Source organism: Oncorhynchus nerka, linkage group LG13 (genome assembly GCF_034236695.1).
Source record: "Oncorhynchus nerka isolate Pitt River linkage group LG13, Oner_Uvic_2.0, whole genome shotgun sequence".
Lineage (NCBI taxonomy): Eukaryota > Metazoa > Chordata > Actinopteri > Salmoniformes > Salmonidae > Oncorhynchus > Oncorhynchus nerka.
Genome location: NC_088408.1, coordinates 52,368,252 through 52,391,340, shown reverse-complemented (window position 1 = coordinate 52,391,340; position 23,089 = coordinate 52,368,252). Strand labels below are relative to the sequence as shown.

The window sequence follows — 23,089 nt, the reverse complement described above, 5'->3', positions numbered from 1 at the left end:
ACTGTCGAGGAGTTGGCGGATGCTTTAGTTCCGGTCTGGGAGGAGATCCCTCAGGAGACCATCCACCACTTCATCAGGAGCATGCCCAGGCGTTGTAGGAAGGTCATACAGGCACGTTGAGGCCACACACTACTGAGCCTCATTTTGACTTGTTTTAAGGACATTACTTCAAAGTCGGATCAGCCTGTAATGTGGTTTTCCACTTGAATTTTGAGTGTCACTCCAAATCCAGACCTCCATGGGTTGATACATTTGATTTCCATTGATCATTTGTGTGATTGTTGTCAGCACATTCAACTATGTAAAGAAAAAAAAGTACTTAATAAGAATATTTTATTCAGATCTAGGATGTGTTATTTTAGTGTTCCCTTTATTTTTTTAAGCAGTCTACACAAATATATATATATATATATATATATATAGATTGATACACGTCAGATGACAAGCCTACTACATGCGCCTTGGTGTTAAATGCAAATCAGATACAATTAAGGTAGCTCCAACGGTTAGGATTGTTTTATATAAAACACTTTATTTGACATGTTAGAGACATTACACCCAAAGAATGTATCCAGAAGAAACATAAATGACGCTCCTCAAAGAGGTCTTTGACATGTCGTTGACCTGTTGAGAGAGATCATATTAGTTCAGTTATGGTCTGCCAGGGTCTGAAAAGCATAACACAAGACCAACCTCTTTTCGGGTTGTCCTGATTCACACATTGTCCACTACAGGGGCCGCCAGAGGGACTACTGGCATCAGATGACCACATCACAATGGACAAAGACCTAGGAATCAAAGATTTGATGGTGTCAGATTTGGAAAAAAAAGGGATGATTTCCACTCACACAAAATTAATTGTTACCTGGCCACTCTGCTCACCCGCATCCTCGGCGAAGGAAAACATATAGACCTCAAAGCGTTTGACTTGGGGGGGGGACCCTGGCGTCAGCTACCACCAGGTGGAAGACCACACGATATGGATCACCGGGGTTCTCACAGCTGCCAGTGTAGAGAGAGGGACTAAGTTAGGAACAAGAAAACGCTGCAAACCCCAACCACCTTGTAGCGGTGTCATAAATGTCCTGTGAGGATCAGATCTATTTACAGCAGAAGTGGGTTCTCCCCCTCCAGTATAAACTAAAGGAATCTTTGTTAACAGGCTTTTCCCACTAAAAATCACCATATCTTTAAAAAACATATTTCATATACAATGTAAAGGCTTGAGACTTCCTACCTGTAGAGTGAGCACCTTTCTAGTTAAAAACAAAAAAAAATCACAAAATAAAAACCAATATGACATTCATTTTCTATAGCTAATCTCTGACCAGTCTTATGTTAGAAATATTGTTTCAGTATTCACTTTTGAACGCATTAGAGAAACTCCCCTAGAAAATGTGCATAGTAAGTAGCCATGCCACGAGGGACATCAGAGAGCGGTTCAGACTGACGGAACCATCCCCGGCGGCCAGAGTGCACAAAAGGATTGGTTACAGAAATTCACATTAGACCAGAAAACCGTGAGGCGCAAGCTACATGTTTGGAACTTTCCTAAACTCACAAGTACCTAGAAAAGCAAACGTAAGTGGGTCCATTCTGCTACTATATCCAAACCATCCTACTCTCATCACCCACTGAGGAACCAGCGACATGGTTGATTAGCCCATCTTCCATGAAAGGATAATCCATCCTGTAGTTCTGTTCAAGACTAGTCATTGGAGCCACGAACAACCAACGACATTGTGACCTCGTGTAGCCAATCAGAGAGAAGACCCAATCACCTACCTTTCCACGGCAGCATCCAACATAAATACATTCATGCTTTTACTTCAAGCTGGTGCTGGTTCTTGTGTTAAAAAATGTATCAACGATAAGTATCCCTTATGGAACGGGGGGGGGACATCTTAACAAGCCATCATATTGTGTCAGTCTGCTAGGTACCTGTGTGTTTAGCTAGTAATTCAATTAAACCAATTTGTATGGTACTGAATCATAAGGCTGGGGTTTTTGCAGCTGCAAGGAGGATACAATGTCATGGTTAATAAGATGACTTTATCAATGTAATAGATTTCGTCCATCTAGAGCAGTGGTCACCGAACTACGGCCCGTCAGCACATTTGGCCCGGCCCTCTGAACAATAGAGACGCTATCCAATTTTTTTCCTATTTGGCCTCCAGAAAAAAAATCCTAGGCCCGGCCCTGTCAAAGAGAGAACGGAATAATGGCGAAAAAGTTAGGTAAGAGAAAAATTGATTCAGAATGCAGGGTATTTAACCTGCAGTGGACAAACAATTTTTTTTTTGTTCAATGCAAAGAAAAGGCTGTTTGTCTCATCTGTCAAGAGACGGTGGCGGTATTCAAAGAATACAATCTTCGCCGACACGATGAATCCCGTCACAAAGACAAGTACGATAGCTTGCAAGGCCAAATACGAGCAGACAAACTCTCAAAGCTAAAAAGTGGACTACTATCTCAGCAGAATACATTTGTACGCCAAGCTCAGCTGAACCAGGCATCCGTTCGGGCCAGCTTTCGGGTTGCTAAACTGATAGCAAGAAGCGGTAAGCCTTTCACTGACGGAGAGTTTGTTAAGAAATGTATGGATGCTGTCGCGGAGGAGGTGTCCCGAGAAGAAAGATGCATTTAATGCCGTAAGTCTGTCGGCGAGTACAATCACCAGACGCGTTGAAGAAATCGGGAGTAATGTATATGCCCAGCTGCAGCAGAAGACGAAAGAATTTGACTTTTTTTCATTAGCACTGGATGAGAGCACGGACGTGCAAGACCTAGCGCAACTGCTCATTTTTATTCCCAGCCTTCATATCAGTTTGAGTTGGCTGAGTTACAGAACTGTGATGTTCTGAAAGACTCATTCAAGCCCAACAGTCTCATTGACTTCTATGCCGCCCTCCCAAACGACACATATCCAAACATCAAAAAACACGCAATGAAAATGTCCACAGTTTTTGGCAGCACGTATATCTGCGAGAAAACCTTCTCGCATGAAACTGCTGAAAACCCCGATGAGATCAAGATTGACAGATGAACATTTGCATCAGTGCTTGAGACTGGCTGTAACTAGAATGGAACCTGATATTCAACTTCTCACCAGCCAGATGCAGGCCCACAGTTCACACTGATGAACATACATAGGTAAGCTCACTTTTCTGACTTGAATGAGTCATTCTGAGCATAAACAAATATAATCATAATAAAATCTACTGGGATAAAATCCATCTTTACAACCATACTGGTAGTGAAATGTATTGTGCTGTGTAGGTGCTGTATCACTTAGTTCAGTTTCTCAACCTGCTTCTTTTGTGGTTTTCACAGGGAAGTTGATGAGAGAGAGCTGCAAACAGCGGTGTCTACAAGCCTACTGGAACCTACAAAAGGATTATAAGGAAGGAACACAAGAACTAAGAGACTGCTCATATGTGTCAGAGAGATTCTGCTCTGACAACTGAGCTGAACTTTTCTGTTAAGATTGTGCATGGCACGACAGAAAGTTAATGTTCCATGGCTTTTTTTTCTATGAAGAACCCAGAGAGAGTTATTTAGTTATTTATTTCATTAATAGTGTTATTATTTGTTTCCTGACTTTTCTGTAAAGAACCTGGAAAGGGTTATTTGGTTATGTGTGGCTTTCTGGAAAACAATACATTTTTTAAGCTCCCCTACGATCGTCACACTTTCTGTTACAAACTGACACCGGCCCCCCATCAGAGAAGGGAAAAGTTATGTGGCCCTCACAGGAAAAAGTTTGGGGACCCCTGATCTAGAGTGTAAGTCGGGAGACGGTAACTCTTTATAACCGCTTCCTCGGCACCCCAAATCCTAACATGATTCATTTAGAGTCGGCTAACAATTTAACAGTCCTCAGATAATTCAAGGTCACGTCACGACAGTGGTTTGTTGGTTTTAATTTCTGATCTTTTGGCCCATCAGACCTGGATGAATCTGATTTAGTACATTTTTATTTATTTTAAAGATCATAAAATTGGGCTGCCTAATTGAAGAAAAAATGCATTTATTTTCTGTCAACAATATTATTTTTGGTCTACTGCAATGGCTTGTTAAATGACGGATGTCAAACATGTATATTCAATTACATTGACATGAGGTGAGATGTCCCTCTAAAATGGTTCTTAAAATTCTAAATGATCCAGAATGGTCAGACTACAGGCGACCTGAATATTGATCAATTGACCGTGGTTTAACCAAAGTTGCCGAATAGACAGTCGGTATCATCATCATCATCAACAAGGCATAAAGAAGCACTTCAATTTAATTAATTTCATGCAATGCGCCAGAGCAATTCTTCCGCTGTCGGAAAAATTGGTCACACAATAAATTCTACACCCATGGCATCGGATTCACACGTGGAAGACTTGTGACTTCTGTTCATCGACTACAGCTCGGCATTTAACACCATAGTGCCCTCCAAGCTCGTCATCAAGCTCGAGACCCTGGGTCTCGACCCCGCCCTGTGCAACTGGGTACTGGACTTCCTGACGGGCCACCCCCAGGTGGTGAGGGTAGGAAACATCTCCACCCCGCTGATCCTCAACACTGGGGCCCCAGTGTTGATTTGAAGGGCACAGCTCTACTATACAAAGTAACCTACACATTGACAGTTTAGGCCTACTTTAAAATTTGCATCTTTGGGGAGGTTAATCATTTACTGTTTAACTCCCAGATATTAGCAAAAAGGGATTTGTGAAATCTGAAGACATTACATTAAGAAACAAACGCCCACACCAGTACAAAGCCACTTGAGCCGACAGACGATGGTCAGGATTTTGCACAACGATATAGTTGCAGCTGAAGTGACAAATCTGAACTGCCCATTTCTTGCACAGCCATGTGAATGTGGTGTCTTCTATGATACACAAAACATTCAGTCCGTTTTTTAAACTGCTGTGACATCAGATTTAATAAACAGCTGCAAAGTTACTCCGTGTCCACATGGCCAAATTTAGGTTTTTGCGACCATTTCATTAAAAAGGTCAAATTGCGTGATTTGATAGCATTTTGCAAACCCGATTCCCCAAATGAACGGTTTTGACCAATAAAGTTGCTTCACTACACTGCTTGGTGTAACATGCATCCAGATACTGAAAAGGCACCCACAAAATAAAGTGTAATTTGTAGCGTGCATAATCATAAGTCATTGTAGCCCAGTACAATGTAGGAAAAATAAGTCATCTTTCAATAGTTACCCAATTTAAATTCTTGAGATAAAAATTAGGCCAGCGGTGTCCATCTGTGGCAAAGTGCTCACCCAAATCAAAAATGTAGTAACATTTTTTTTTAAATATGAACATTAGCTAGCAAGCTGCTACACTTGACCGTGGTATTTGTTCATGTTTAGCAACTCCCAATTAGTGCATTCCTCTAGCGGCATCAACTTCTGGGGATCCTGTCAACTGATCCTATTCCGTTTCAAACATCCATGCTGCACAGGCGTGTGAACCATCCTTTATGTTTAGTGCAATAACCGTTTTAAACAGAAGACGTCACTTGTGCCTGAATTCAACCCAAAACCAACAAGTATTCAGTCAGTGTTAAGAGCAGTTGTATGAAACCAATCGGAAAGGCAAGCTAAGCTTGCCAGCCGCTCTTCATTTCCATTCGACTGACCATCAGTTCAGCTGAACACGGAACTGTAGCAAACCAAAAGGATAACATTGAGTAAAAAGGGTAGGTAACACCAACAACCTTTTCCAAATATCTTCAACAGTCGCCCCAGTGGGAGTTGATTTTATGCGCGTGATGTCAGAATGCACTCCCTGTTCCAAAATGTGCACAGTTAACCCGTGCTGACCTCAAACCAAGGCACACTACCTGCTAATTTTCTATAGGCCGTTCAAACTTCTAATTTTCTAAGTTTCACAAAAGTAGCCCATTTCACTGTTGCAGACCATTTCTATTTGAGAATTTAATGAGACGGACAAACTTTCCTTCAAAAGAAAATCCAAGCACTTCCCCAGATCAGGTATACAGGCCTTGCACATTTATTGCTTCCCTTACAAATAACTGTGGACATGCGTGCATTCCTTTCAAAGTGCCTTATTTTCTGCGTGTTGTCATTTCTACTGTACCATAAGTATAATGTACTTATCATTTTATTCATGCTTTCTGATTCTTGCCTAGATTGTAATGACACATGTGGAAAACACTTTTGAAGGTGGTACTGCATATGAGCTAATGCTAACGCCATACAATGCAGTCGGGTTATCACGTAAGCGTCTGTCAGACTCAACTGACTTATGGTATCTCAACTGGAGTACCCCCATTGTCTTGAATGCACTGAAGTCGTTAGTTGATTTGAACACGGCATCAGAGTGTAAACTATGGTACCTCAGGGTTGCCAGATCAGACCTCCCTTCCCAGGGGTATTTCGCTTAGAAAAACTGTTGATAAATCCCCCATCTTAGTAATATTTCCTGCATCATCCTCTCCACAATAACCCCCCCCCAAGGACTTAGCTCTATCCATTTTTGGGAGGTTATATCTTGCAACTCTTTTTAGCTTTCGCGCTACGGTTGTATTTGGAGAGGTGACAACAATTGGCTTTTTGATTAGTTAACTGTAAACTACTTGTCATGTGTACGCCGTAACAAGTACAAAGATTTGTCACATGCTGAAGTGGCCAAACTAAGTTAAGATCTCAGGCAACGGGCGCAGTGAACGGCATGCCATATTTTCTAAACTAGATTTACATGGCTCCCTTGTACCGCATCACATTGTAAAACAAGTCAACCTGTTATTTAGACTAGATGATAACGTTAACATTTAAGGTGGAATAAAGTTGAAGACCTTTATTTCTCATCAGTACAAAACATTGTTTAGATGCTTTTCAGACAACGCGGTTTAGAGTCGTTTGTTGCAGAATACGTTCCATTCCAATGGTACGCTGCAGGGACCACTCAGCATGTGATCGTACGAGCCAGAATCTCCCATAAGTGTTAAATTGGGTGGCGATCTGGTGACAGACCGCACACGGCTTTTTAAGCATTGTGACCACTCAGGACCTATGGATGGGAGCATAGCCACGGTAGCCAAAGTAAATGGCCTGCCAAGCATGATAGGTTGCTAATTACTCAGGAACCACACCTGTGGAATAACACTTGTTTAGGCCCAAAAACAACATGTTACCCATTAATGATGAGATTCCACCGGGGTCGGGAGTCACGGTCCTCGTTGAGGGTGGCCCAGCAGTGGTCAAGCACCAGCGCTACCTTGGGGTCAGAGGACGTGGTCAGCTGCACCTCAAAGTGCAGAGGCTGTCTCAGGTACCTCACCACTGGATAGTCCTCCTCCTGGTGGAACATGTTACGAGGCGTCTGGAACACAGAACAAGACAACCAGGGGTCGTGTTCAGTGGGCACCATCTGAACTTGTCCATTAAGAAACGCTCGTTTATCATATCCTGTTGTGCCCCGATGAACACAAGTCATTTATAGCCAACACTACCCCCCCCCCCCCCCCAAATCAGCTCCTCACCGTTACTCCATAGCCACACCTGTAGATCTCAGAACGCAAGAGTAATATATCATAAGGCTTAAATTTTTTTTGGGAATGGTTTTGTAAAGGAGACCTTCCAAGATTCTTTTAGAGGCTCGGGGTCAAGTTGAAATTCTAATTTGCGCACGCTTACCCTGAGCGAGTCTCATTCTGACCATTAGTCAACCCGTCCCAGTCTCGGCAAGAGGCTCGTGGTCACGCGGCCTGGTCAGGAAGGCCAATATGAGAGTGGTGTTGGCCACGTAGTAGCAGGAAACCTTTAACCTAAAAAGAAAAACCTTTAACCTTCAAGCAGTGGAGTGGACACACTGGTAGTAGAGGCACATTTTCCCTGTATACAAAGCATTGAGCAATTGGTGAAGGAAAAATAAAAACACCCTATAAAAGCTAATAGCCACAATTGTGATGCGTAACACACTTACTGATATTCCTCCTCTGAAGACGCCGTGGCATTCATCTTCAGCTCAAGTTCATCTGGCAAGGAGATTTCGTTCTCATACAGCATGACATTGTTGATAAACTGTAGTAGAGGGGAATTGCTTATTACAGCCTGCAGAAGCAAACAGTCCGTATCACCTCAAGGTAATAGTCATTTTACCTTCCTGGTGGTGCCACAGGAGTTCACAGTGAAGTGGAAGTAGGCGAAGCGATCGTCGCTGTAGGTGGGACCACAGGCGGGGTCGCTCAGGGTCAGCTGACCGGGGTTCAGACCGGGAGCGGACTCCACCTTCACCGCCAGCACAGTCATCGTTCCATTGGAGAAACACTCTTGGAGGTGGGGGAGCAAAAGACAGGTAGCTATCAGACCTGGGTTCTGTATTTGTGACACTTAATTGAGCTTGAACCAATGGAATAGCACCAAAAGTGCAAACCATGCCCATCTGGCACTATTAGACTCACAGTATTTGCAAGGAACCCAGGTTTGGTAACCATGTCAAATGACTATTTATCGGAAGCGATTGTTTGAGAACCAACCAGTCAGCGTTTTGAGGAAGCTGCAAGCCAGGGAAAAGTTTGATGGTCATGTTGTTGTAAGGATTCAGAGCCACATCCAGTCTGCTCCTGACAGGACGAGTGAACCGACTGGGAACCAATGGGAGAGTTCATTAGTCCAATATTGTATATAGGGTAAGGAAAGCGAGGCTAGCTGCAGCAATTTAGGTTAAATTCAGTGCAGCTCCTTCCAATAGGGCGCTTTCCCTTTAATTCCCTATTAAATAGCCAGCATCAGCTGCGCCAAAGTGGGGTTGTGATGGAGACGTGAATGAGGATGTGTTCAACCCTCAGTTCCGAAGCTTCTCTATTCCGTTGTTTTGTTGCCGTTAAACGTGTTTTGTAGCCTAAGAGAGTTTACCCAGGATCGGATCCACTCTGTGTCCGTGGACTACACCTATCCGTTCTTTGTGGCCTTTCTCCGCTGGAGATCTATTGGCGGATTGGATTGTCTGACTGACCACCTTTTTGTATACGGTATTTCATTTGTTTTGATGTGATGTATACTGTGATTTATGTCGTTAGTTGTAGTTGAGGACGTAGTAAGAGTTGATACGCTTTATTAAAGTTGTGTTTAATACTGAGTTTACGAAACATTGAATGAACGGACAAACATTGCGTGACAAAAGTCACAACTCCTTTACCGGGCTGGACTCTTTTTAGGCCCGAGGTACAGGACATTTCTGGAGGAACCAGAACTCATTGTGTTATATTATACGTGTGTGTAATCATTGAGGTTGTTAATACAACCCACGCAAAAGAATAGTTGTTTTGGAAGTTCTTTCCAATGTTTTAAGGGTTTATGAAAAGTTTATTTCCATCCTGACTTTTACATAAATCCTTTGTATTGGTGTAGACTTGACGGACCAGATGGGACTCGTTCCCTCCCAAACCAAAAGGAGAAACCAATGTTTTCTCTGGTAGCCACAACCTACCTGGCACCCCTATAAATAATAACCTCAAGTCAAAACCGTTACAATATGGGGACTATTAAAACAAACTATATACTTAAAGTAATGTCGCCCTCTTTCCTCTAAATCAAGCACTATTGGCAACTGCCAAAATAATGGAAACACTTGAGTAAATGAGGGATACAAAGTACATTTGTGCCATTTATATTTTGTTGGTGGCCCACTTAATAGGGCATGTACAATTCACTGCGTGTGGCTTTGCATTTAACAGAAACACACCTTAAAGACCACCGGGTCTGAGAAGGGCACCACCATCCTGAAGGTCTTCAAGGTGTTGTCCGGGAATCTCTGCTCCTGAACATTGAAGCCTCTGGCATTGCACTCTGCAACAGTTAGCACCATGGTGGGAAAGGTGATGTTCAGCAGCTCCACATCAAGGTTGAAGGTCCCCAACTCAAGAACAACACTGCCTGCTCAGGAACTGTGTTTAAGGGCGTGTCTGTTCATTGGCAAACAAAGGAAAACATTTTGAAATGCAGTACAATGGAAGTTGAAAATGGACATTTGTTATTGGATTTTTCTGTTTTGTGCCTAATGAACAACCCAGGCATCCCAAATTACCATAGGCACTGTTTAACTAAACCAGACTCAGTTGCGAACTTGTGGAGGCCTGGCCATCGGAGGTGTTGTGATAGGGAAGAGGACTTTGTAGCTGGTGTCCTCGTGTGTGACCTCGATCCACAGCAACTCAAGCATGGGCTCAATGGTGTAAGTGACAAAGTACTGGTCATCCTGAATATGGCTCTGTAAGGGAGACGAGTGATGCAGTCAGGCTGTAATACACAATTGGAGTGCAAAAACAGGTCAATGTTCCTTATAAGCTAGAAAGTTAAATACAATTATTCTATCGCTTGTCTTTTAGCCGCTCGTAATTTAAGACAAAATATCGAAAGGAAAGTATTGTTCACCAGACTTTAGAGAGCTGGTAGGTATATGGTTGTCAACTTGCATTTCCGGCAGTGTGCATTTTCAAAGCAACTGACACGCAAAGTATGTAAACAGCAGCCGAGTGTTGCTTGCATTCAGTTGACAGTGGCAAAGCTACCGGCTCCCTAAAAAGTCCGGTAAACAATACTTTAGTGTGGATATTTGGTTTCAAATTTCAAGCGGCTAAAGGACAAACTGCAAAGACAAGCGGTAGAGTATGTTTAAGTGTCATTTTATGCAGGATTCACACAATTTTGCAATCAAGTGTATATTAGCCTGATTAAGCAGACAATTGCTCAATAAGAAACATTTTACACAAGACAACGTTTCTAGGAGTTTACCCATGAGAGATGGCAAAGGGTTACTGCAAAGCACTGAAAAAGGCTCTACAAATAAGATTTAGAAATTAAACAGGAACATTTTACTCATCCAAACGCTGACCTTGAAATAGCCGCCAACCGCCCCCACTGGAATTTGAACAATAATATGAGCCTCCGTGACTAAAACCGAGTAGGTCTGGCAGCCATTTCCTCAGTGTCCAGCCTCTTAGCGTCAATTCCCATGTACACCTCCAACATGGTGAAGGCATCAGAGGAGAAAAGTGGGTCTGTGCTTGGGCATGTACCAAGTGATCACTTCTGGAGTAAAGGCCACTGCAGTGACACAAGAAGCCAAGTGCACATCATAACAGAACATTTTGCAACTGAAAACAAATGTGCAATTATTTGGAAAAAGTTCACCCCAAAACATTTTCCCAACTGAACACTACATAACACAAATGAAAGTCTTGTCTGGAGCCAATTAAGAACTGGGTTTAAAGGATCTTAAATTATTTCACACTCAACCTGGTGTTGGACAAACAGCCGTGGCATCTACTCGAGTAACCAGCCACTTCTGCTCAAAGAAGGTTGAGAGCACCCGCAGAACCCCAGCTACCTGTTCAGGGGGCAACCACACCAGGGCTGTGTTCAGTAGGGCAAACCGTATTAACAATATGTTGCAGAGTTCAGGTAGGGCCACCCTTTCCAAATGTTTGCTCTACTGAACATGACCTAGTTCATGGAGGAAGTGGAGAAAGTCAGCTTACATTCTGGAGGTATGTCTCCTCTGCATTATGAGGGCTTCTTAACACCAGCCGTGGGGGAGTGTTGGCTATTGCATAGCCTTTTCTTTGGACCTCATCCACATTCATGACCTTCTTGCTAGGACTAAAGATGACTGCTGTCATTTTGTATCCTGAAGCAACAGCCAGTCTCAGGAAATGGAAACATGAATTAAACAAAATTGTCAACAAAGGCACATTTTGTTTAGCGCCATCCTGTCAAGTAGTGAAATTACAGAAACATGGCTACATCAGCTCCTCTCCGGAAGTTGGCGCTCCTTGCTTTCGGGCCCCCAGTGGGCTTCTCGGGGACGGTTTGGAAGAGTCCTTCTGACAGACACCTAGAGAAGAAAAGCCATTATTCCCTACGCATTTTCTCCCTCCCATACAATAGGAACTCAAGGGCCAGTTCTCAATCTGTCCACTCGCCTCCTTAAATGCATTGAGAATAGGCCAAGATTGCTCACCTCTAAAGTGGTCCTATGTGCATTTTGAAGAGGCGAGTGGAATTGAGAGAGAGAGTCAAGACCTCTATGTTGTGTCACAGAAGCAGAAGAAATGAAACACTGGACAGTTGTAGCTCTAGACAAATCATTTATACAGGCAGTACGACAAGCGACTGTAAACATGTCCATTAGGGCATGCTCTGCTCACTTGCCTCCATGTAGTTGCGTCGCACAGAATCTCTCGGGAGGTCCAGGGGGTGTAAGCTACAGGTTTTGCCCACTCTATACACAGGGTCTTCAGTCATGTGGTTTCCTGGCAGCCTGAACTGCATGACCAAGCTGAACATCTTATCATCCTAAAATGAAGGGGGAAGGAAAAAAGCCTTTCATTATATAGCAAAAAAAAACAATTCAGGTGACATTCATGCAAGTTATAGACTGTGGCAAAATTGGCTATATGAATGCAGCTGCCACTGTATTGAAGCCACACTACAGGAGAAGAGCTCAGTAGTTCACATCACTGCAGTCTGTATCAGAAAGTTGGCTGGCCCTCTGAAAGCCCTCCATAAACCTCTGCTGTACCTTCCGTCATCGTTAACTTAGAGGTAAGAGATACCAGACCCAGGGGTGGCTAACAATGGAGATCCTTTTGTTCAGTAAAACTGCTTCAATATTTCTGGCACCGTACTTCTAATAACCTCCATGCTCTAAAATTGTATGAATTAGCACCTCTACGGCAACTCAGGCTTATTGAGGACCTTTTTACTGAAGAATGTGTTTGTTTTCAATGATTTCATTTGTCCATCTAGTGATGAAAATATTGACTTGTATCTTTATGTATATAGGGCTCATCTGTAAAAGATCCTGGTCTCAGCATGACTCCAGGTCAAAGGTTAAATAAAATGACGTTGCTACATTATGGGTTGCAAATGCAGTGACACTGAAAGGCAAACTTGTCCATTTGAAGTTCAAGCAAACACTACAGTGCTTAGGGTTACCATGTTTTGGGAAAAGCAGTTTTGAAGAGAAGCAAAAAACATGGCATTCCCCATGGGGTCAAATTTAGAGCTGAATCCACACTGAGTAGCAAGGCCAGGCGTCAGGTTTATGATTTGTGTGTCATCTGGAAGGGATGGAGATGGTGTGAACACAATACTTGACAAGCAATATCAAGCCATGAATTATGAAAGGAGAGAAAGAGAATCATAAGAGGCAAACTCACTAAACAGTATCAACCTCTTCAAAAAGAGCGACACAAACGAATAACTTTACCAAGGCTTTCAGCATTGAGGGCATCTGGAATGGGAAAGGTTAGTTAAAAATATATTGTCAAACGCTTAGTGCTCAAATTTGCAGGGTGCAAAATGCACTTATAGAAGTTATTGTGCTGCCATCAATAGGCAAAACAACATGTAAGGCATTTGACAAAATATTATGATTGATTAAGAAGAAAACAACAAATGCTTGCATCACATAAGAATCGTCTAGGCCTGCTACTACTTACCCTGAGCAAAGGAAAATAACCATTGTAGAACAGAATTGTTTTAATAAAATACACAGCTACAGAACCTAATATTTGACCCAGGGGTATGCAACTTTTACCCTATGACAAAGGCTTCCCACACTCAGTCACCTGAACCCCAAAGGCTGCACATTTTCTTTTTATTCCCCTCCCCTAGCCCTACAAAGCTGATTCAAATAATCAATCAGGTTTGTTAATCTGAATCAGCTGTGTAGTGTTAGGACAAAAATCTAAATGTAAGGCTACTGTTCAATTTTAGAAGGGTGCTCCGCCCTCACTGCTTTTATCCATTCATGTCAGGGGCCATGGACCGGTGCACCTCGGCTCAGGTTAATATAACTCCCTCATTAGCAGCACAACAGCCTTTCACAGTTGAAAAGCATAATTACTCAACCGTCTACAATTGTAGCCCAGACAGAGAGAATGATATTGGCCTCTAATGGCCAAAATGCTGCATTTGCATGCACTTTCACAATTTGAATGTAGTCCTCTGGGTGGGACTACCAACTTCATTGGCTGAGCCCTACTGGTGACCCTGTTGAAGTCATGTCCAATCGATTCCGACAGCGGAAGAATTGCTCTGGCGCATTGCATGAAATTCTTAATTAAAATGAAGTGCTTCTTTTTGTCTTGTTGATGATGATACCGACTGTCTATTTGGCAACTTTGGTTAAACCACGGTCAATTGATCAATATTCAGGTCACCTGTAGTCTGACCATTCTGGATCATTTAGAATTTTAAGAACCATTTTAGAGGGACATCTCACCTCATGTCAATGTAATTGAATATACATGTTTGACATCCGTCATTTAACAAGCCATTGCAGTAGACCAAAAATAATATTGTTGACAGAAAATAAATGCATTTTTTCTTCTTCAATTAGGCAGCCCAATTTATGATCTTTAAAATAAATAAAAATGTACTAAATCAGATTCATCCAGGTCTGATGGGCCAAAAGATCAGAAATTAAAACCATCTAACCACTGTCGTGACGTGACCTTGAATTATCTGAGGACTGTTTAATTGTTAGCCGACTCTAAATTAATCATGTTAGGATTTGGGGTGCCGACGAAGTGGTTTTAAAGAGTTACCGTCTCCGGACTTAAACTCTAGACGGTAGAAATCTATTACATTGATAAAGTCAACTTATTAACCATGACATCGTATCCTCCTTGCAGCTGCAAAATCCCCAGCCTTATGATTCAGTACCATACAAATTGGTTTAATTGAATTACTAGCTAAACACACAGGTCCCTAGCAGACTGACACAATATGATGGCTTGTTAAAAGATGTCTCTCCCTCCCCCGTTCCATAAGGGACACTTATCGTTGATACATTTTTGAACACAAGAACCAGCACCAGCTTGATGTAAAAGCATGAATGTATTTATGTGGGATGCCGCCTTGGAAAGGTAGGTGGTTGGGTCTTCTCTCTGATTGGCTACACGAGGTCAATGTCGTCGGTTGTTCGTGGCTCCAATGACTAGTCTTGAACAGAACTACAGGTTGGATTATCCTTTCACTCGTTCTGGAAGATGGGCTAATCAAACTTGTCGCTGATTCCTCAGTGGGTGATGAGAGTAGGATGGTTTGGATATAGTAGCAGAATGGTCCCACTTAAGTTTGCTTTTCTAGGTACTTGTGAAATACTTGATTCCACTCTCTCTTTTTAAAAGCAGATCACCATTTACAATGCCAAGCGTCTGCTGGAGTGATGATTCACTTTCACCATCTGGCAGCCCGACAGACAATTCTGGCTTTGGCGGATGGCAGGGAACACTACCTGACCCAAAGCACAGTGACAACTGTACAGTTATGTGCAGGAAGAATAATGGTTTGGGGCTGTTTTTCATGGTTTGGGCTAGGCCCCTTAGTTCCAGTGAAGGGCAATCTTTAACGCACCAGCATACAATGAATTACATTCTAGACGATTCTGTGCTTCCAACTTTGTGGCAACAGTTTGGGGAAGGCCCTTTCCTGTTTCAGCATGACAACGCCCCCGTGTACAAAGCGAGGTCCATTCAGAAATGATTTGTAAAGATCGGTGTGGAAGAACTTGAATGGCCTGCACAGAGCCTTGACCTCAACCCCATCGAACACCTTTGGGATGAATTTGAATGCCGACTGCGAGTCAGGCCAAATTGCCCAACATCAGTGCCCAACCTCACTAATGCTCTTGTTTGCTGAATGGAAGCAAATCCACGCAGCAATGTTCCAATATGTAGTGGACAGCTTTCCCAGAAGAGTGGAGGCTGTTAAAGCAGCATATGGGGACCAACTCCATATTTTTGCGTATTATTTTGGAATGAAATATGCAATGAGCACGTGTCCACACACTTTTGGTCATGTAGCATACGTCACTCATTGCTTTAAGCCTCACCCTGCCACACCCACCAAATGGAAGCAAACGTACCTTAAAATCTGTTAAATAACGTACAAGAACCTTTATGGAGAAACATGTCGTTCAGCACAAACTGTTCCGCAATGTTCCAGAATCCAATGCAATCAATTTTCAAAACATGCCTACACTGGCCCCCGTGTGAGACTAATGTAACCCACTCATTGATTTGTTGTCAAGTCTACATAGGTGTGCACCGCTCACACATTTCGCTCAGCAAATAGGAGTGAAATTGGGCTATCATAAAGATGTTCAACAATCTTGGGTAGAAAGCCAGGACATGGATTTCATCCGAATAGCTACTACTTGAGCTGTCAACCGTGAAACCTGGAACTGGGGTGTGCGTGTTTTTATTGCATCTTTTGGGATTGAGTTTTGAAACATACAATCTACCTGCAGTGAAGCCGCTCAACATTCACATTACATTCCAGTCATTAACAGACGCTCCCATCCAGAGCGACCCGCAGGAGTAATTGGGGTCAAGTGCCCTGCTCAAGGGCACATCCACAGATCCCCCACCCAGCCGACAAGGTCCGAACCTGCTACCTCTCAGCCACCGGCCCAACGCTCCCAACCGCCAGGCAACCTGCCGCCCCTCAACCATCCAATCCCCTTCTGAGTCACCCTCCCTGTGCAACCCATCCAAACAAGGACAAACCAACAAAAAGATAAAATAAAGCAACGCAACACAAAAGACATCCAGGTCAACAATATTGAACACTGCAAGGCCAACTGTGTGTATGCATGTGTGGCACTATAAACATGTGTAACAACCTGTGTGTGTGCTGCGTGTGAGAGCTTGCATGGCATCAGCCCCAGGTATAGCTCCATGTAAGACACAACTCTGCCATTTCAATTTACACTACCATTTAAAAACAAAATACCCTCCTTATATGTATTTTCCATAAATTCAGGTATTTTCTCAAGCAGTACATTTGAGTTCAACCACAATATTTGTTTCTATATTTTACGGGGGATGAAATAGAAATTGTAACTAGCTCTGTATTGCCTGTTTAAAAAAGAGATAAGGTTTGATTGCCACTTTAAATTTTCGGTGAATTGAAAATCTGCACAAAGGCAAAAAGGCAATTTTTAAACTTTTACATTAACATATTTGTCATTTAGCAGATACTCTTATCCAGAGCAATTTACAGGAGCAATTAGGACTAAGTGCATTGCTCCAGGGAACATTGACAGATTTGTCACCTATTCGGCTCGGGGATTGGAACCAGCACTGCTAGGCTACCTGCTTCCATTTTCTTAGTGATTCCTTTTCAAGTGATCCACTTGAGAACCATTTCGGCTTAAGTAAAATTTTTATAGAAGTGAAGCCTTTTATTGAGAGGTTTAGTGCTTCAATATAAAAATTAAAATAAATAATAATAACTCAGCCCACCCAGTTCATATTCCTTTTGTAGATAGGCAAGCTTTATCTTGTCTGACTTAGCGTCCCAGATAAGAGGGAATATTTGTTGCGTATATGATTTGAAAATCGAGTCATCATGACTAGGCAACGCCATAAGTAAGTGAGCAAACTGAGATATGACTAATGAGTTATTCAGTGTAATTTTTTCATAAATGGACTGCTATTTATCTCTCCATGTTTTTTTTTACAAATGTTCTATTGAAATTAATTGTGGAGAGCTCATTTATATGTTTTGTGATATGAATACCAAGTATGTCTACTTCACCTTCGGTCCATTTTATAGTTGAACGGCATGGTAATGTAAAAGTTGTGTCTTTTTACAGATCCAATACGTAATATGGTACACTTTTTAGTTTAGTTTATTAATTTGACCATTTAAAAAAAAAAACATAAAATTTGAAAAAGCCATTGAGGATAACACAAAGTCTGGGACTTATTTCCATTGTGGTCCTCTTGAGATAAGATGGCTAGACAAGATCGAACACAGTATGGCAGTGAAATAATAAAACAAAAACAGAGAAGAAGAACATCTATCTCATCATTCCAGTTACATCATATGGGTTATTCATACAGGCACAGATGACATCAAACATATTTTTACTTTATTTTTAAAGCTGCCCAGAGAGGACGTTGTTTTTATGGGCAGAGGCAACTCATTCCATTCTGAGGCTCCAGTACACAAGAAAGTACCTTTCCCAGCATCACTCCTGAACATGTATAAGCACACATCAGCAACACCTGATCTGGTGCTGTGATTGTATGCATCCCTAACACAAGGAAAGTAATCACTTAGATATCTGGACGCAGGACCATAAATACTCCTGTAAACCAAACCTAGTCTAATCTGGGACACTCTAGCCTCAACAGGCAGCCAGTTGAGTTCCTGAAAGCAGCTCCTGCCTATGTGAGTACGTGGACTCACCTTCAATTACTACCCTGATCCGCTTATTCTGGGATATCTGGAGCTTCCCCTTCATTCATTTAGATTATCCCCCAAACCAGGAAGTACTTGCATAGTCAAAATGGCATTGAATGAGGGCAGTAGCTAGCACTTTGATGGAGTACTTATCAAGCAGCTTGGACTTTCTAGCCAAAAACGTAGTCCTGGCATTAACCTTCCCTAGCACTTTATTGGCCATGCTCACACCTCCCAAGCTTCCATCAAGTATACATCCAAGTAGCTAACAGAGGTTTTAGTAGTCAACACCTTGCCCCCTAAATCCACACTGATTTCAGAGGATCTACTCAATTTAGGTCTGGATCCCAAAATAATTGCTTTAGTTTTCTCCACGCACCAGCCCTCCGGTGGTGCAGAGATAGCTTATTATCTCCAAGCCATTTGCTAATGTTAGTAAGCTCTGTGCAATGTATGCTCTCCAACATAGTTTTAATTTTGTGAGACACCAGAAGTGTAGAGTCATCCGCATGAAGAAAAAGACGGCAAAAACAACCATCTTTCATTTCGTTAATATACAATAAAAACAGCACAGGTCCAAGCACTCTCCCCTGCGGAATGCCACGACTCATTGGTTTTGCCTCTGCCAGCATACTGACTATTTTGGCTGTTGCTACCTTTGCAAAAGAAAGAGAGTTTGGCTGAACCCCTAACTCTACATAATACTTTTTGACTTGGTTGCTTCCATACCAACCAGAACTGGTGGGCAGCTTGCTAACCAACTTGCTCGCAACAGAGGTAAAAAATTAGTTTTTCCATATACCATCTCCCCCGTGATGTTCAGTCCAATACTGTTTAGTTTGTTTTTGGTAGTACTACTACAGCCTAGTTCCTTAAATGATTTCCAAAGCTTTTTAGGGTCATTTTTGTTCTCAATTATTTTCTCATCAAAGTAACCCCTCTTAGCTTCATCCATCCTGCTCTGTGCTTCATTTCTCTGACATTTAAATAGGACAAAATCATGCGGCTCTTGATTTTTTTAAAGGCCTTATTCCTTGTGTAACAGTATAGCTTCCCTCTCCTCGCCCCAACCTGGGCTGAAACCAGGGACCCTCTGCACACATCAAGCACAGTCACTCACGAAGCATCGTTACCCATCGCGCCACAAAAGCCACGGCCCTTGCAGAACAAGGGGAACAACTACTACTAGGTCTCAGAGCGAGTAACGTCACCGACTGAAACACTATTAGCGCGCACAACCACTAACTAGCTAGCCATTTCACATCGGCCACACTTGCTTGGATAGATTCTAGAATCTCATGATTAAACCAAGGGCTAGATCTCTGCTTTAGCCTGACCCGTCTAATGGGAGCCATTACATTCACCACATCAAGGAATTGTGTATTGTATACAGACTTATTTTTCTACTGTATTATTGACTGTATGTTTGTTTTACTCCATGTGTAACTCTGTGTTGTATGTGTCGAACTGCTTTGCTTTATCTTGGCCAGGTCGCAATTGTAAATGAGAACTTGTTCTCAACTTGCCTACCTGGTTAATTAAAGGTGAAATGTTTTTTTTTAAAGGAATCTACATTTAAAGACTTCCCAGACACTGTCTACAACTTCACTATCTAGCACAGGTGACCAGTCAATTTTACCCACTTCCTCCCTAAACTTTTCAACACAGTAGTTTGAGTCCTCTGATTCTAACAGTTGTGACACTTAAATATATCATCTTTAAAAATCCTCCTTGTGCAAAATGTAATAAAAGGATCACTGATTACATATACTATTACTCCACTCTGCAATATTTTTGATTTATCAAACACCAATATTAAGTCAATAGTACTTTGGACTGTTTCAAATATCCTGGTGGGATCTTTTTTCATTTGGGTCAGAGCAAGTGATCTACAAAAATGCATAAATACATTGTGGGTTGGGCTATTCTATTTGCAGACATCAGTATTGAAATCCCCTAACATAATGATTTCCTTCAACAGGGAATCATTACAGTTTGACAACACAATTTCAAAAACTTCATAGAATGCATTCTGCTTGGGCGGCCTTTTTTTCTTCATCTTTAATTAACCAGGTAAGCGAGTTGAGAACAAGTTCTCATTTACAACTGCAACCTGGCCTGTAACACACCCACAACAAAATCGGCTTGGTTTTGGGAGGCAGATATCCAGCCAGACAATCTCCAGATCAGCGCTTAAATCTGATCTGACGTTAAAAGCAATGTCTAATCTTACAAACGCACATATCCCTCACACCATTCCGATCCTTCCTGACAACAGAATAATTACATCTCAATTTCTGAGTCACAAACAGATGAATCATCCCCCATCACTTGCCTGTGGTCGCCTCCGCTCCGTTGTGGACCCCCTGTAACGGTTTTCTTGTGTCGAAGGAGAGGTGGACCAAAACGCAGCGTGGTGATTATTCATGGTTCTTTAATAAAGAAACTATACATGAATAGACTAACAAAACCAAGAAATGTGAAAAACCAAAACAGCCATATCTGGTGCAAACACAGAGACAGGAACAATCACCCACAAAACCCAACACCAAACAGGCTACCTAAATATGGTTCCCAATCAGAGACAATGACTAACACCTGTCTCTGATTGAGAACCATATCAGGCCAAACACAGAAACAGACAAACTAGACACACAACATAGAATGCCCACTCAGATCACACCCTGACCAAACAAAACATAGAAACATACAAAGCAAACTATGGTCAGGGTGTGACAGTACCCCCCCCCCCCCCCCCAAGGTGCGGACTCCGGCCACAAAACCTGAACCTATTGGGGAGGGTCTGGGTGGGCATCTGTCCGCGGTGGTGCTCTGGTGCTGGACGTGGCCCCCACTTCACCATAGTCTTAGTCCGCCCCATTGTCTGCTTCCGTGGCCTCCTAACCACGGCGAGCCTTCTAAATGACCCCACTGGACAGAGGGGCAGCTCGGGACAGAGGGGCAGCTCGGGACGGAAGCTCTGGCAGCTCGGGACAGAGGGGTGGAAGCTCTGGCAGCTCTGGGCTGAGGGGCTCTGGCGCCTCTGGGCTGAGGGGCTCTGGCGCCTCAGACTCCGGCAGCGCCGGACAGGCGGGAGGCTCCGGCAGCGCCGGACAGGCGGGAGGCTCCGGCAGCGCCGGACAGGCGGGAGGCTCCGGCAGCGCCGGACAGGCGGGATGCTCCGGCAGCCCCGGACAGGCGGGAGGCTCCGGCAGCCCCGGACAGGCGGGAGAGGAGGTAGGCTCTGGCAGCGCCAGACAGGCGGGAGACTCCAGCAGCGCTGGAGAGGAGGACGGCTCTGGCAGCACTGGACAGGCGGGAGCAGCTGTAGGGATGAAACGGAGAGACATCCTGGTGCGGGGGGCTGCCACCGCAGGGCTGGTGCGTGGAGGTGGTCCCGGATAGACCGGACCGTGCAGGCGCACTGGAGCTCTTGAGCACCGAGCCTGCCCAACCTTACCTGGTTGAATGTTCCCGGTCGCCCTGCCAGTGCGGCGAGGTGGAATAGCCCGCACTGGGCTATGCAGGCGAACCAGGGACACTGTGCGCAAGGCTGGTGCCATGTAAGCCGGCCCAAGGAGACGCACTGGAGACCAGATTGAGAGCCGGCTTCATGGCACTTGGCTCGATGCCCACTCTAGCCCGGCCGATACGCGGAGCTGGTATGTACCGCACCGGGCTATGCACCCGCACTGGGGACACCGTGCGCTTCACAGCATAACACGGTGCCTGCCCGGTCTCTCTAGCCCCCCGGTAAGCACAGGAAATTGGCGCAGGTCTCCTTACCTGGCTTCGCCACACTTCCTGTGTCCCCCCCCCAAATACATTTTTGGGGCTGACTCTCGGGCTTCCATCCACGCCGTCGTGCTGCCTCCTCATACCAGCGCCTCTCTGCCTTCTCCGCCTCCAGCTCTTCTTTGGGGCGGCGATATTCTCCAGGCTGTGCCCAGGGTCCTTTACCATCCAACTCATCCTCCCATTTCCAGTACTCCTCGCACTGCTCCTGCTGCCGCTGCCTGTCACCACGCCGCTTGGTCCTGTTGTGGTATGTGATTCTGTAACGGTGTTCTTGTGTCGAAGGAGAGGCGGATCAAAACGCAGCGTGGTGATTATTCATGGTTCTTTAATAAAGAAACTATACATGAATAGACTAACAAAACCAAGAAATGTGAAAAACGAAAACAGCCCTATCTGGTGCAAACACAGAGACAGGAACAATCACCCACAAAACCCAACACCAAACAAGCTACCTAAATATGGTTCCCAATCAGAGACAATGACTAACACCTGTCTCTGATTGAGAACCATATCAGGCCAAACACAGAAACAGACAAACTAGACACACAACATAGAATGCCCACTCAGATCACACCCTGACCAAACAAAACATAGAAACATACAAAGCAAACTAACTAGAGGAGCATGGGTGCATATGCCGTTTGATGGGGTTCGTGATAAAGTGAGGTCCCAGGGCATTGATGGACATCACCCGATAAGAGAAGGCATAGAGTTATTATGAGTCAACTTATAATAATTGGGTGTTAGTCCAGAGAGGCCAGAAAAGATCTAGATCTTCAATAAGATAATGCAGTAATCTACCTTGCGGACTTAATTTAAAACTTGAGTCATCGGCAGACATGGACACCTTAATTTTTTTTTGCCTTGGATTTCTAATTCCTTAAGGGTGTGATAAGTTTTTTCAAACTTTTAGCTATTTTTTACTTTTGACTTCCTGTGAAATCATATTGCAAATGGAGATGCACAACTAAAAAAATAAAAAATAATTATGATAATAAAATATGACTAAAGTATATTGATACAGTTCTTATACATGTGTAATTGACACAAAAATAAAAA

The 23,089-nt window shown here is 43.4% G+C and overlaps 1 pseudogene; it reads right to left on the bottom strand.

Moving 5' to 3' along the window:
• Window positions 1–512: 512 nt before the first annotated feature.
• LOC115140634 (zona pellucida sperm-binding protein 2-like) lies at window positions 513–21,582 on the bottom strand (annotated as a pseudogene).
• Between the last annotated feature and the right edge of the window lie 1,507 nt (window positions 21,583–23,089).